The sequence below is a fragment of the Globicephala melas genome, chromosome 14 (genome assembly GCF_963455315.2).
Source record: "Globicephala melas chromosome 14, mGloMel1.2, whole genome shotgun sequence".
Taxonomy (NCBI): Eukaryota; Metazoa; Chordata; class Mammalia; order Artiodactyla; family Delphinidae; genus Globicephala; species Globicephala melas.
In genome coordinates, this window is record NC_083327.1 from 27979706 (window position 1) to 27995285 (window position 15580).

General features: G+C 34.9%; 1 protein-coding gene across 2 annotated transcripts in view; it reads left to right on the plus strand.

Annotated features, from left to right (window-relative positions):
* Window positions 1-15580, plus strand: part of FUT9 (fucosyltransferase 9) — a 172376-nt gene that overhangs the window by 128714 nt on the left and 28082 nt on the right. Inside the window, exon 1 of one of the 2 annotated variants that reach the window (XM_060283855.1) lies at window positions 13376-13464. The exons of the other annotated variant lie outside the window; for it this stretch is intronic. The gene's annotated coding sequence lies outside the window, so the exon portion shown is untranslated. Of the gene's footprint in view, window positions 1-13375; window positions 13465-15580 lie in introns of those variants that run through there. 2 annotated transcript variants of the gene reach the window in all.

Sequence of the window (15580 nt, forward strand, 5' to 3'; positions counted from 1 at the left end):
CATTCAGTTGATAGAGTTGTAAATGGGCTATTATTGCCTTTCAGAAGAATGTTGCTAAAAATGCATTCAAAGCCATACCTGAAGAGAATAGTATAAAAAGTGTTTTCATTCCCACATGTGTGGTTCAGTGAAAGCTGAACTTTGCCTCACAGAGGACAGGCAAAGTGCATGTGGGTACCTTCTGGGTAAACTATAGAAATCTAGTTAGGAAGAATGCTAAATGAACGTAGGAATCTATATATAATAGAGAGGCCATTGGTCTTCTCATTTATAAAGAAAGTAGAGTGCCTTAAAACAAGCCTATCGTTTCTTTCCCATCTATTACTTGGTTATCCAACGGTGGTACTCACAAAAGTATTTAACTATATTATATATTTAAAAGTTGATAAGAAAGTAGATCTTATAAGTTCTCACCATACAAAAAAAATTGCAACTATGTGAGGTGATGGATGTGTTAACTAACTTTATTTGGCAATCATTTTGTTATATACACATATATATCAAATCGTTACATTGTACACCTTAAATGTATACAGTGTTATACGTCAATTAAATCTCAGTAACGCTGGGGGGAACGTATTTAATTGTGGCAAGTAATTGGTAGGATAAATTTTTAAGAATCCAAATTCCATAAAGAAATACATGTAATTAATTTTTGAAGAGCATCAAATCAGACCCTCTCGATTCCTCTCAATTCACCCGGCATGTCCTTTGTGCCCTCTCAGAGCCCACTGCTTCATTTCTCCCTGCCCGCTCCCTAAAATCACAAAAGGACATTGAATGTTGACTGATGCCTTGCATTAATCTATATTTGGGGGATACTAGAAAAAACTGGTGTAGTATTATTTTTTATAAGTGTGTAGGAGTCCCTATAAGTAGATAATGTGAGAGAGAGTGATGAATAATTTTCACATATCTTCCTAAATATGAAATTGAGAAATATCCTGAAAAGTCAGAGAAGTCAGACTGAATTGAGCTAAGAAAATACAGAGTCATATGATTTTCACTAGAAAGTTGTCCTTATCCTGATTTTGACGAGCACATTACAGGTCTCTACAAAGGTCTTCACTCAGACAAGACAAAAATAGTAACTTGTAAATGAGAGTATGGGAAATGCTGCCTACCTCCTAAGGTCTCTCACTTATTGCCATGTCTTGAATTTCATTTTTCCAGTTTCTTTATAGTTTTCAATTATGAATGCTAGAATCACTGCTGTCATTTTAAAATTATGTATAATGTCTTTATGTCTATGTGCCATAGAATTTATTTCCTCCCCATTTTAGAAAATTTTCTTTTGCTAGTAATGACCAGGAGCCAAGCTCAATCTGGAAAGGGAATGATTGAATTCTTAATTTTCCTGGAGGGGAAGTTCCTACATTTGTCGTTCATTTCTGCCTTTGATTATCAAACTCTGTATTTCTACCTCATTAACCTTATTTCAGGACTTGTTGTCAATGAGAATAGTGGGAGAAAGGGGAACAAAGGCTTTCAATCCAATGGTTAATCTTGTTTGACACAATATTTACTTCCATATACTAAGGGGTACTTTATATTACTCTGTAAGTCATAATTATAAATAGCTTAAAGTACTTTATAAGTCATCCGTCTTGGATATTGGCAAAAATAAAAGAAATACAAGGGCACAGAGTAGTGAAATCATTTTCCCAAATAATGACCCACTGTTAATCCTGAATTTTTAGTTCTGGTTCTCTTACTCGTGCGTATAGCTACAATTATCTAGCCAAGTTTTATTTTTAAAATTATAATTTTTCTTGGATTTCAACAGGGATAAAAAAGAAAACGAACAACACTTAGGTTGTTAGTTGGAAATTATAAGGTATATTAGTAAAGACGGTTTGGGTTGCAAATCACAGAATGCGCATCTTAAGCTCTCTTAAAAAGTAAAAGTATTAGTTTACATAATTTAAGAATCAAGAGGTGGGGGGCTTTGGGTAAAATCTGATTAAGTCTAACTCAGTTTTTTTTTTTACAATTCTATCAGCTCTTTTTTCTTCTACCATAAGCTTCATTTTTAGACTAACTTTTCTCATGGTAGCAAAATGAATACTGCAGTTGCAAACATTACTTCCGCCCACCATATTGTTCAGAAAGAAAGAGAATGTCTCTTTTCCCAGTAACCAAAAATGCTGGGCTTCATCCTGCTTGTACCAAATTAGTTCATATGTCCATTTCTGAATCAATCACTGTAACTGAACTAGTTATGTGTACACAGATTGGAAAATAGGAGTTGGCATTAGTTTAGGCTTCATGGAAATTGTCCCATGGGGTAGGGTCAGTCCTCCAAAATGCTTGCCTGCAATGCAATGAGGAGTCCATGACAGTCTCAGTACTTACCCACACTTGTTTAACATGCCTATAGGCTCTTTTTTAATCGTGAAAGTGTCCTCTCTATTGTATAGAAAAATTGCCCACAATCAGCAAAGCAAAGGATCTCTCAATTCTATAGCAGTTGAGGTTCACTTTCCTATAGCACCTGCCTTTTTTTGAATGTTCTTAGCAAGCTTAAAAAGATTTTAAAACCTTATTTCTAGATTTCTTTGAAATCTAGAAAGTTACTAATTAGAAGTTAGGAGGGAGAAAAAGACAGGATCACATGATTTACTGTAAAAGGTTTTTCTTTCTTCTGGGGGAGAAGGTGTTACTGGCTGTATTGTGTCCACCCCAAATCCATATGTTGAAGTCCCAACCCCCAGTACCTCACATAGAACCTTATTTGGAATTAAAGTCTTTAAAGAGGTATTAAGTTAAAGTGAGATCATTAGGATGGGGCTCTAATCCAATATGATTAGTCACCTTATAGGAAGAGACAACAGGGGCACACACAAAGGAACAACCATGTGAAGTGGCAGCAGAGGGTGGACGTCTGCAAGCTAAGGAGAGGGGCCTCAGAAGAACAGAACCCTCCCGGCACTTATTCTTGGACTTCCAGTCTCTAGAATTGTGAGAAAATTAATCTCTGTTGTTTAAGCCACCAAATCTATGGCATTTTGTTGTGGCAACTCTAGCAAACGAATATAGGAAGGTTGTTTGCTTTCTGTATCTGATTGTTAAAGCAATTAATTTCCAGTTTTGTTGCTTGATATGCCTTTGTTAGGTTCAGTCTAACCATTTCTGGTCTAGGACTTTCTCCTGAAGCTGGCTATCCTTTTTTATATAGCTGGAGACTCTAAAACCAAGCTGTCTCTTCCCTCCTTTTAATTTAGTGTTTTGTGGTTGCAGTCAGGGGAGCTAATTTCACGGAAGGAAGTAATTAGTTTGCTGCTGTTCAAGGGATACTTCTCATCCTTGGGGAGGTGGATGTATTTCTCTTCACCAATGGAGTATATAATGCTGCCAGAAAGTTTTTAAGTTTTTGCCTTGGTCCAGGACTGGTAATTTTCCTTCCAACCTGCAAATACTTTGAGAATCAGATCTATGAGTTAGCATACCTATCACTATGATTTCTTTCTGATTTTGTTGTTATTAACTCACCTTTTCTCCATGGAACCTTGGGAACATTTTGTGTGTGTGTGTTTTTTTTAAGTACTATATCTTTTCATTTCATCTCACCATAAGCTCGGTTCTTATACAATAGAAATGAAATATTTCCTTTTTACAGTGCACTGCGATTTGGATCTTAAATTGGACTGACTATATCTAAAGAACTGAAGTATAATATGTTTCCTTAAAATTATGGGCAGGAAATGCTAGTTTGAAATGTCCTTTTTTCCTTCAGTTTCCATTAAGTTGGGTTGGCTTGTTGTTAAAGAAAAGAGAGAGAAAAATTAAAGGCAAAGCTTCCACCTAGAACCTTGTCCCCAAAGGAACTGATGTAACTATACCTAGCCCTAGAGAAAACATGACTAGCTATGAAGCTAAGCAAAATCTGTTTATTTCTATTCATTCTCTGATTCTATATAATATTACCAATTACCTTCACCTTAATTTCCTTATGGAATTGTGAAATGTGTGTGACAGTTCTTCTGCCTATAGTAACTCAGTAGTCTGTTACCAAAATCACTGAAAATATTTCAGAGGAGGGCCTTGAGCTCCTCAAAATTTGTTAAATAGATGTTAAATAAGGTAAAATGAAAAGATGTTTGGTTCTTTTTATAATTTTTCTATTATTCTGATGAATTTCTTTTTGTTTTTTTCTTGGAAGGGATAACTTAATAACTACTTGGGGACTGTGCCCTGAATCAGACGAAACAATATTAGATTTGGGTGGGTATATGTTAGTCGTTTTTTAAAAATTCTAGTTTAGAATTTGTTCTAGATAAACGATGACATTTAAAAATCATTCAAGATTTTAATAACTCTTTAAATGAAACAAAAATGATGTAGAAGGATTTAAACATTTAGACTTCATAAATGCCAATGATGACTGTAGAGCCAATTCAACTAATGATTTCAAAATATTACATAAACTATTTTTATATACATATTTTCCAAAACAGGAAATGAATCCACTTGTTAGTGAGAACTACTCAGTCCTGTAATTATAACTTGAATCAATACCATATTAATATAGAGCAACCTTGCCTTGCATTTTTTCTCTTTTGATAATCCAAAGGTTGCTTGTCTTCAAATTTACTACTGTGTTCTCTTAAGAGACAAGCTCATTAAAGAAATATAGAGATTTTTCCATAATGGTATGATGCAGATAAAGGGATTGTATTTATAGCAAATATGATTTCCACAAATATTTATTTTTCTCTCTAAATCTGAAACTTCATTTATATCAATTATACTATCCAGTCTTTAAGTATCGATTTATGACCTGATGAGAGTTATTAACATCTCTCAGATGGAAACCATTTGCAACAAGGCAAAAGAGATTGCTTTCAAATTCCTTAATGACTCCTTCTGTGACTCTAAGGAACAGACATTCATTAACTGGCCCTCAGATGAGGAACTTGCTCTGTTCTTTGATTATCAAATATTCTGGGGACATTTAAAGTATCTCTAACCAGGTCTGGTGTTTCCACGACAATATTTGCTGGCTCATCACCCTAAGTGTCCCTGACTGTATTCTACCACTAACAACTAAACTTCAGGTTCTCACTCCTTTTTCCTACATAGGCTTGAATCCTTTGTACTTTGTACTTTAGCATCATTTGTTAAATTTATTTTTAAGCACTTGTTCATAGAATATCTGCTGCATCCTTGGCTTTGCACTCTGAGTGATGATGTACTAACCATTAAGTTGAGCCAAAAGGAAAAAAAAATAAAAGCAACTTTTCTCTAGAATCCCCTTCCAAAAATCATAGAATGGAATAGGACATGAGAAATTAGAGTATAAGTTATTAAGATGGGTTCTATCAGAACTAATACATTGGTAGAACTATTTGTCTGTAAGATGTTTTAAACATATATAATTTGTAGAAATGTCTCCCCAAATTGGCTTTCATAACCAGGCTAAATACACTGACTAAATCTTTTGGACTTGTTCTTTTTCACTCATATAAAATCTTCCCGTGACATTTCAAATTACTCTGTGCTTTAAACTGTCTTCTACCAGAACCAGAATTCAAGTTCCAGTCATCTTTCTGTCATCTCAATCCCCAAGCATAGTACTTTAATTTAGGGCTTAATAGGAGGCCAGTATCTGTTGAATGAATGACTGGATGAATCAAGCATTACAGTTTCATAAATGAGTCTTGCATCAACAGGATTCCAAACACATCTATTATTGGCTTTAGAAGTAATGGATAGTCTTGGTGAATTGCATCACTAACTCATGCTTTCTTGATGATAAAGTTAAACGTATACTTTTTGTTACTGCCTTCCCTACATTTTACAGTTCTACTTTATATTACTGATTATTCCTTGGATATATATTTTCACTGGTTTAAATTTATATGATTTTTAAAAAGACAAAATTGAATTAGGCGAAAATTATATAACATTAGAGAAGGGTAGAAGAATCATAGGGATACTCTTAGTTACCTAGAGATAAAAGATCTGTTTAGTTTTTTATCCATACAGGCTTTCTGACTTATCTTTTAAAAATAATGGCATACTGTGTTTCCAACTTAAAAGATGGTTCAAGCTTAAAATGATGCAGATAGCATTAATTTAGTTTTTGGCACATTGGATTAAAATTGGAAATTCTGAAATTTGTGTCAATGATGAGATCGTGTCTCTATGAAGTGTTGGGAGTGGGGAAGGAACTTTGAATAAGATTATGGATTGTGCAATCCTTGCAGCAGCTAATTACTTGTCTAATGAAAGATATACAGTTATGCTATCTGGGTTTGCAGAATAGACAGCTTTAATTTCTATCACTGACTGTTTCTAGTTGAATAACAAAAGCGTTGTTCACTGATTCGGGTAATAGTCACTGGATCAACCCAGTGAAATAATTGGTCACTGTAGTTGGAATAATGTATTTGAAAGCTTTCAAAATGTATAAAATGCTATAAACTTTTAAGACATTATTTATTAGATCACTCATATGTAATGGTAAAAATTTGTCCAACTTGATGATTCACTGAATTGTCCCAAATCAGTCAAAAATGTGGGAAAGACAACCTAATAATGTATGTTGATGATTTTTAATAACTTAATCGTCATAGATAGTTAGCTCTTAATTATTTATGGAAATGGGCTTTGGTGGTAGCATGGGAAAATGAAAATGCAAATCTATCTATAAATACATTTGTATTACAAATATCATCCTTTTCCATGGCAAAAATTACTACATTTGGATTTTTCTCTAGTATTGCTTATTATTTACTTAATGTGATAGAAATAATAATAATAAGGTGATGATGATCGTGTGTGTGTGTGTATGTGTGTGAGAGAGGGACAGAAAGAGAGGGAAGGAAGGAAGGAAGGAAGAAAGAAAGGAAGGAAGGAAGGGAAGAAAGAAAGGGAAGGGAGGAAGCAAGGAAAAGAAAGAAAGAAAAGGAAGTAAAGAAAAACTGAATATTAATGTTTCCAAATTAGGTTTGTAGAAATTGTAATCACTGGATAACTTCCATCTACTTCTACAGAGTAAATTAAGATGGATATATTCCTTCAGTAAAGGAAAATCTGGATCAGTTTAATTTTTTGACACCAGAATAGAAACTACAATTGGCACAAGAAAGATCAAGCTCAAGGAAGAGGTTTTATAGCTATAGCTATATAGATATAGATAGATATGGATATGAATATACAGATATAGAAGATATAGATACACACATGGACAGATTGGATTTAACTTATTCAGAAAGAGTAGTAAATAGTTTCAGTACTGGAGGTGACTACGTGAATGTGGACGTGAATACTGTGGACCATACAAGTATTTGTAGGTTCTAGAGACGACTTCACATACTTAGCTATACAATGAATTCATATTTTCTGTTAAATAAAAACCACATTGTGTAGACAGAAAAAAAAGCAAGAGCAGTAGCTATAACTTCTGTATTACAGTGAATGCCAGATATCTCTAAGAAAGTGCCTCTAGTCCTCTATGCCTTTTATCATGGGAAATGAAGGAGAGGTGTTCACCATTCCAAGAATTTGTGCTAGCAGGTTTTTTTAAGTTATTTTCTCCAAATACAGTGTACCCTTTAACATATCAAATGAGTTTTTAATTTCAGACAGTGTGTATTCAGTTTTAGAATATTCATTTAGTTTTCTTCCAATTGTTGAAATTCTGCATCTTTTAATCCAGTCTGTCCATTTTTAACCATAAAAATGACCATCCTTTTGACACCCAAGAAGACAACGAAATTCGCCAAGCTTTTCTTAACACTAGAATTTAAACAGAATCCCAGGTACAAGCAACATTTGAAGATTGTCACTTTAATGTTCTATATTTTTATATGTTGTCTGCATAATGTGTTACATTTCTCATTGAGTCTCTTTTGTAATAAAATTGTATATTCTCAGTAACATCCAGATCTACAGGCTGAACAATGAGGTCATACAGCAAGACAGGGAAATATCACAAAGTACTAGCACTGTTTCCTCTGAGCAAGCTCACCAGTTGATGCAGCAAAAGAGTGGATTTGCCAGATTGAAATAGTAAGAGCATTCTACTGACAGAATCTTTTATTTGGAACACAAATAACCGGCCATACCAATTAGAAAACAATGTCTTTATCTTTCAAAGCATTTGCTTGTATCCACTACACCTCCAGTAAAATATGCCAAAAGTCCAGGATGAAGAAATATTTTCAATCAATAAATGGATTTTTTGAAGGCATATAAAAATATTAGCATGTTGAAGAAATCAACCAAATCCTTCTGCTTAACCTTACAACAACTGATTTGCAAATCTTTGCTGGGTAGAATGTTTAAAGATTTTTTTTTTTCCAGACTGGATTATCTGGCATTATACTACTCTTCAGGGACACTATTTAGAAATGAATTCTATCTAAGAAGCCCTAATATCATTCTGTAGTATCATGATTTGCTGATGGTTTCTTTGCAAGTACACCCAACAATCTAAAGGAGGTCTCAATGTAAAATACAAAAACCATTAAGACCCAGGACAATAGGCTCAGAGTTACTTGGTTATTAAAATCTTGGGCAAAAATTGTGACAGTGTACAAAAATGAGGGTACCTTTTGATCTGCTCAGAGGGAAAGAAAGGCTGTAGACCTGTGGCATCTCTGGAGGATTGGCTGGGCTTTGCTGCCAGTGTAGGCTCCCGGGTGTCAGGGGAACAGGCTGGGTGCTTGATAAATGGCAGTTTCTCTGGTTCACTTAGCCTGAGAATCAGTCACCAGAGCCGCCTTCAGCATGCCCTTCCAAAGGCAGCGATGTCCTCTGAGGCAAGTCAAGTGTTAGGACGAAGTTTGCTTACTTCACCAAACATTTTCAGGATCACTTAGGTACTACAGAACTTTGAGTCTAAGATTCTGCAATTCCCCTGACGATGCTGGGGTTTTCAGGGCAGTTTGCTCTACTGCATAAGTTTTCAACTTTTCTCATGCCTCCTCCCAGCTCTTCAGAGTGTATGCTGCCAGTTCTTTCTTGTATTTGTACCTATTAGTGAGGGCCAAATGCAGCAATTTCTTTATTTTTCCCTGTTCCTTATTATCTTATGACTCCATTCTCTCTTAGTTCACTGAGTGGCTTGACGTTTCGGTCACAACCACTCACTAAAAATATCCCTTTTCTTTTTATTTGGGAAATTGTTCACTGATATCATATTGTGAGTATTACGTGGGTCATCTGCTCTTCTACATTTCGTGATTTATAATGTTTTTTATCACTCCCCCACCCACGTGACTCTCCCTCTGACTCTGATGCCACTCTGCATATGTGTGATTATTCAGAAGATGCACTCCATATATCTGAAGTATTACCACATATAAAATATGATTTGAGCAGGAAGAATGTATATAATGTTTGTGCATAATCTACTATAGGCACAGCTATAGGCAGTTTTGGGTAGAAAGTATTTTTAGAAGCTTGCAAAGATGATTGCCCTTAGAAATAAAGATGTGTTGCTTCAAACTTCCAGAAGATGCCAATACTGCCATGTTGTCACTATTTCTTATCTCTAAATATGAGCCAATGATATTTACCAATAGATAGCGATAATCATCGGAATGATACATAGTAATAGATGTCCTCATCTAATCCTGGAGAATGTTTCAGTTTTCTCATAATCAGTGCTTCTAAAACTTTAACCTGCATACACATCACCTGGGTGTTTTGCAAAAGATGAAAATTCTGATTCAGTAGGTCTGGAGATTTTGGATATCTAACAAGCCCCAAAGCAGAGCAATGCTGCTGGTCCTAAGACCACTTTTTGAGTAGCAAGAGACTATTATTACTTTAAACAGTTATCTTTTAGCTTAAGAGTAATATAAATAAAAGATTGTATTTTACCTTCATTTATTCCTTCTTTGACACTCTTCCTTTCCTTATGTAGATATGAGTTTCTAACATAGTCATTTTTCATAACCTTGAAAGCACTCTATTCACATATCTTGAAGGGCAGTTCTGCTGGCAAAGAATTCCCTTAGTTTTAGTTTGTCTGAGAATATCTTTATTTCTCCATCACTTTAAAAAATAATTTTTCAGGATTTAGAATTCTAGAATGGTGGGGGGTTTTTTTTAATAGTAAATATTTCACTTCACTCTCTTCATGCTTATATGGTTTTTGGTAAAAAGTCCACTATAATTATTATCTCTGTTTCTTTATAGGTAAAATATTTTTTTACCCCCTCTGGCTTCTCTCAAGATTTTTATCTCTGTCTTTGGTTTTCTGCAGTTTGAAAATGATATGCCAGGTGTAAAATTTTTGTTATTTATCCTACTTAGTGTTCTCCAAACTTCCATGATCTGTGTTTTGGTTTCTGTCATTAATTTTGTAAAATTCTTGACCATTAATATTTCAATTAATTATGCAGCTCTGTTTTTTCTTAGTTCTTCATCTGACATTCTAATTATGTGTGTTTCACTCCTTTTGAGATTGTCTTGTCCTGTAGTACTTGGATGTTCTGTCCTTTTTTTTTTCATTATTTTTTCTCTTTGTATTTCAGTTTGAGAAGTTTCTATTGACAAATCTTCAAACTCACTGATTCTTCCTTTGGCTATGTTTAGTCTACTGATGAGCCCAGCAAAGGCATATTTCATTTATGTTTAGTGGTTTTGGATCCTTTTGATCCTTCTTAGAGCTTTTGTTTTTCTGCTGAAATCTGTGTTTTCAGGTTATCTATTTTTTCCATAGAGCCCTTAACATATTAATCATTGTCATTTTAAATTCCCTGTCTGATAATTCCAAAATCTGAACTATATTTGAATCTGGTTTTGTTGCTTGTTTTTCCTCTTCAGAATGTGTTTTTGTTGCCTTTTAACATACTTTATAGTTTTTGTTGAATACTAGAAATGGTGCATCAGTGAATAGGAACTGAGGTAAATAGGCCTGTAGTCTGAAGTTTCATGTCAATCTGGCTTGGAGTCGGACTGTTTAATGATTGCTATAGCTGTAGGTTCCAGAGACTTTACATTCTGCAATGTCCTTGTTTTGCCTCCACTGTTGTCTTTGTGCTCTGTTTTCTCTTGAACGTTTTCTCTTAACGTTCACTTAGAACTCTTACTACATGGATCCTGCATCCTGCAGCTCTTTCAGCTGCAATCCACTGATTTTATACTGTAGTCCTGCTGGCATGGTGGTAAGCTGCAGCTCTAGGAATGGGATGGCCCTTCAAAGAGCGCCTGCACTTGCAAGGGGGCCAGGCCGTCATACTCTTTCCTTGATAAGACAGTAGATATAGGAGCAAACTTGGAAGAAGCACTCAGCTATGGAGGGACTCAGCAGTGAGCTGCCAGTAGCCAACAGGCCCAGCAAGTGGGGAAATGAGTGAATGTCAAGGTCACTGGAGGAGGGAGCTGAGTGGTGCCCCACAGTGTTCACTACAGTGACCCACCAAGTAGTGAATAAAGATATTTTAAACTGCTGTATTATGCTAGTGAATAAACTGATCTGCTGAGGGGCAATTTAGTATTATTGCCCATGGAAATTCTGATGAACGTGTAGCAAGTATAATCATGTCAATTCTAATTTCAAATTAAGCTGTGCTGATGGTTTCAGTTGCATTTTAAATTCACCCCCAATTAAAGATAGTAAAATATGCCATATCATGGAGGATAGAGCCCTCTGAGGATTCAATGAAGCTGTTTAAATAAAATATTCAGCATAGTATAGCCACCTAGTAAGTACTTGATAAATGCAAGTTAAGTTAAATAAATGGAACAAAATTGTAGCTCTTAGGAAGTCATAGTTTCTTTTTTCTATTATTGCTAAGAGTGCATACATGTGTGTGTGTAAGAGAGAGAGATTTAGTTTTCTTGTTGCTTATGGTTTTGTTTTGCTTTGGTTTATTTTGCTTCGGTTTGTTTTTTTCTATTCAAGACTAGAATTAGACTTCTGTTTCTCAGGAAGAAACTATTGATGAAGTACACAATCTTTTAAATTTAGACATTTTATTTCTCTCTTTAGATTTTTTAATGAAGAACTATTCCAAAATGAGTAGGCATTATAAATAAAACTTTTTTTCATGTTCAAATTTCTTAATGCTGTATATTTACCACATTTTTCTCTTTTGCTCTTCAAAATTGTTTATGATTTTGTCTCTTTTGAGGAAATTCACATTAAAGCTTTTCATTGTGTTGAGAAAGAGAAATTAATTTCTTATGGTAAAGGTAAGTGAAAGATTACTTCTTTCTGCCAGCCAAAGAAATTCGGAATAAAGTTGTGTGAGTATTTTTTTCATTAACCTGTGAAAACGCTATTTATTTCTACATGTAATTATAAAACAAGTAATTCTGACTTAATGAAATAAAACCATCGCTGAAAACAAATAGGACTCATTTTCAGTTCCAACTAAATTAGATACTGAAAAATGTTTTCATTTTGATGTGTTTTGAAATGTCTAATGAAATTACAAATAAAATATTTCAAAGAACATATGTGCACAGATAGTATCCTAAAAAGCTCAAATTCACCTTGCCATTTTAAGATTTATCTTAATTATAAGTCAGTGACATGGAATAATGCAGAAAAATTGAGTTTACACCCAAATCTCATGGAGATGCTAAATTTCCAGGGAATCAAGTATAAGTAGTTGGCAATGTGCACAGTAGGTCGAACTAATGTTGTAATCTATGAGAGTTAAATGCTTTATTTGATAAATGCAGAAATCTAAGATTGCTTCTTACAGAAGTTTAAAATAGGTTATAAATAAGATTTCATGTTAATAGCAGGGGTTTATACCAACCATAAACTGAAAACAAACCACATTATTATGTTAGGGTCATGAACTACATTATATCAAAATCAAACTCTTTTTTTTCTTAAAAAGAAAAATAGCCAAAGAACTAGTTAAAAACAGTTAAACTAGAACAAAATCTTTCTTTCTCTCTCTCTCTCTCTCACACACACACACACACACACACACATATATACTGTTGAATAGGAATAAAATAAGAAAATAATATTACTGTCACTTAGAATCATTTCCTTATAGGTTGCAGATAATGGTTTCCCTATGGTTTCTATTAATTAATAAATAAGTAAATTAATAAATTAAGTAAATTAATAAATAAAGTAAATTAATAAAATTCATAAAGTGTGTAATAATGGCAAAGAGTCTTAGGATTAGAAGGAAATGTATTTTTCTAGCTCTCCATTCAAGCAACACATTTGAAACCCTGTAGAATGGGGCATTTGGGGCTTGTGCTCTGAGTCAGTTAGAAACTGAAAGAAAATCCCAGTTACCTATAAAGCCCTCTCACTTTCTCTAAGTTACTCATAGCCTTAATTGGGACATAATCAGTTGTCTACTCTTTGGAGACAATACATGGTTTACTCCTCCTGCTTCTTTCCCTTCTTTCTTCCCCTATATCCCCACTGTTTTCGTTTCAGTCCTTCTGAAAGAGCCTGACACAAAGACTTGTTGCCAATAATTGTAAGGAGCATTTGAGCCTAAGGAACAGGAGCACAGAACAGGACAGGTAAAAGAGGAAAGATGCAAAAGCTGATTCCAGGGTGTATATCAACTTGACCAACAAACAGGTGACTGTTGCTCAAGCCTATGACACATTCTGAGAAGCCTTATGAAATGTGTCAGAGCTGTTTGCTTAGGGGATGAAAGACAAAAGCATTTATCTGTCAGTTCCCACCCCTGTATGGACAGGCTGACTCCTCAGATATTAAGTGCCCAGCACTTCTGAATGCTTTGCAGGATCCCAAGAATGTCCCACACTCAATGTGTCAGAGAAGTCTCTGGGCAGTAATTGGTAGTTACGTGACCCAAGGAAAGGCACTGTTGGGTTGCATCTGCCACAGCCAATGGAGGGCTGTGTGGAGATGGTCACCTCACTGTAGCAGAGGTTGGAGTTCCAGGTCGGGCTCCGAGCACGGTGAAGTGGGGCACAAGAGTTGTCTGCAACACACATCTTCTTCCCCATGCAATCTAGACTCTTTTAAGCTCCACGTCAAGGGCTCCCAAACACTTCATTCTTGTCATTCTCTGTATCTCACTGTGATTTTATCTCAGATGCATGACCCTATTTTTCTGGAATCAGATAAAAACAAAATAGAGATATCTTTAACATTAAAGACTTTAAAAACCTAAATAGAATCTTTAAAGAGGGTCCATGCAGCAAAATTTTGAATCTCTCTGCCTTATTCAAGGGCTCCCATCAACTCAATGAATGCCCATTCTTGGTTTTCCCCTATTCATCCCAACCCATAAATTAGGCAGGTGACCTGAAACACCATCCTGAGATCCTCCCCTGAAACACCTAGCAGAATAAATATTTTTTTAATACTTAAGACCATTTTTGGTTGACTATCATTTGATGATTCTAAAGGTAAAAAATGTCTCCTCAAATCATCACTGGGAACTAACTGGAATGAAAGTTTTCCTTTAATGTTTTTCTTAGGGACACTGCCATTTGCCACTATATGCGTTTTATATGCATTTTGTTCCTGCCAATTATGCTTGTTCATGATTGGGTATGGATCTGACTACAATTTCAAATAATTGTTTTGTCTCTGTACTTGGAAAACAACATTACATCACTGAGACATGTTCAGTTTATTAACTACGAAACCCCTGTAATATTTTGTCCCCTTTTTTAAAGATTAGATTCTCTACAATGTAAGTTTCTGTATAATACTACCAATGTTTAGAGATCGCTGCCAAAAAGCAAGACAATAAAGAAAGGAAATTGTTATTGAAAAACACTGGAAAATCATTGAAAGTTTAAGGCTGAGAACTGACAACTAGCAGTTAAGAGGCAAGTTTAAGTCCTTAAACCAAGGATTAAGTCTCTAGGGCACACTGGTAAATATGACCAATCTGAGTAGCTTCAACTCCTTTACTCTTATTTAACTTACTTGTGTCACTATTGTGCGAGGTACTATGATTATTACCTGCCAGAGGCTTTCCTCTTTTCTTTTTTTAAAAACTGTTTTAGCGATAGAAAATCTAATGAGTAGTCAGAATTCCAGGGTTAAATGGCAAGTCCTGGTAGATCTTAAACAAGCCTCAAGATTCTTATTTTGTTTATATCATATGTCCATAAGGATTATCACTATGGAGGACAAAATATGTAAAGAGACATGATTCTCATTCTTGAAGAGATAATTATATACTCTGAGGACATAAGAGAGCTGTGCAGAAACGTTTACATAATATATAATTAGGTATGAAGTTTCCCAGTACCGTTGAAATATATTCAAAAAATTTAAGGGAAAACATTTTAAAGGGCTACAGGCAAAATATTTAGATGGTTTTATGAATTTGGGAAAGGATTTGTAGAAAATGGGAGGTTTGAATTTGGTCTGGTGGAGAGGAGCCGGAAACGTATTCCTTGTGAAGAATGATACAGTTCCACAAGGTACACAGCATTCTGTCCAGTTGCAATGGCATTTTTCTATTTCCTTTAGTTCGTCTCTGCTGCTTTTTCTTCAGCTCATTGAAGGGCTGGCTCCCACTTGTCATATAAGTCTCCCCTTAAATATTCCTATGTCATCTTCTTTATGTAGGCACCAGTCACTCTCTAGTGGTATATTTTATTTTCTCCAAATAACTTGCCTTAACTGATATTGTCTTGTTTACTT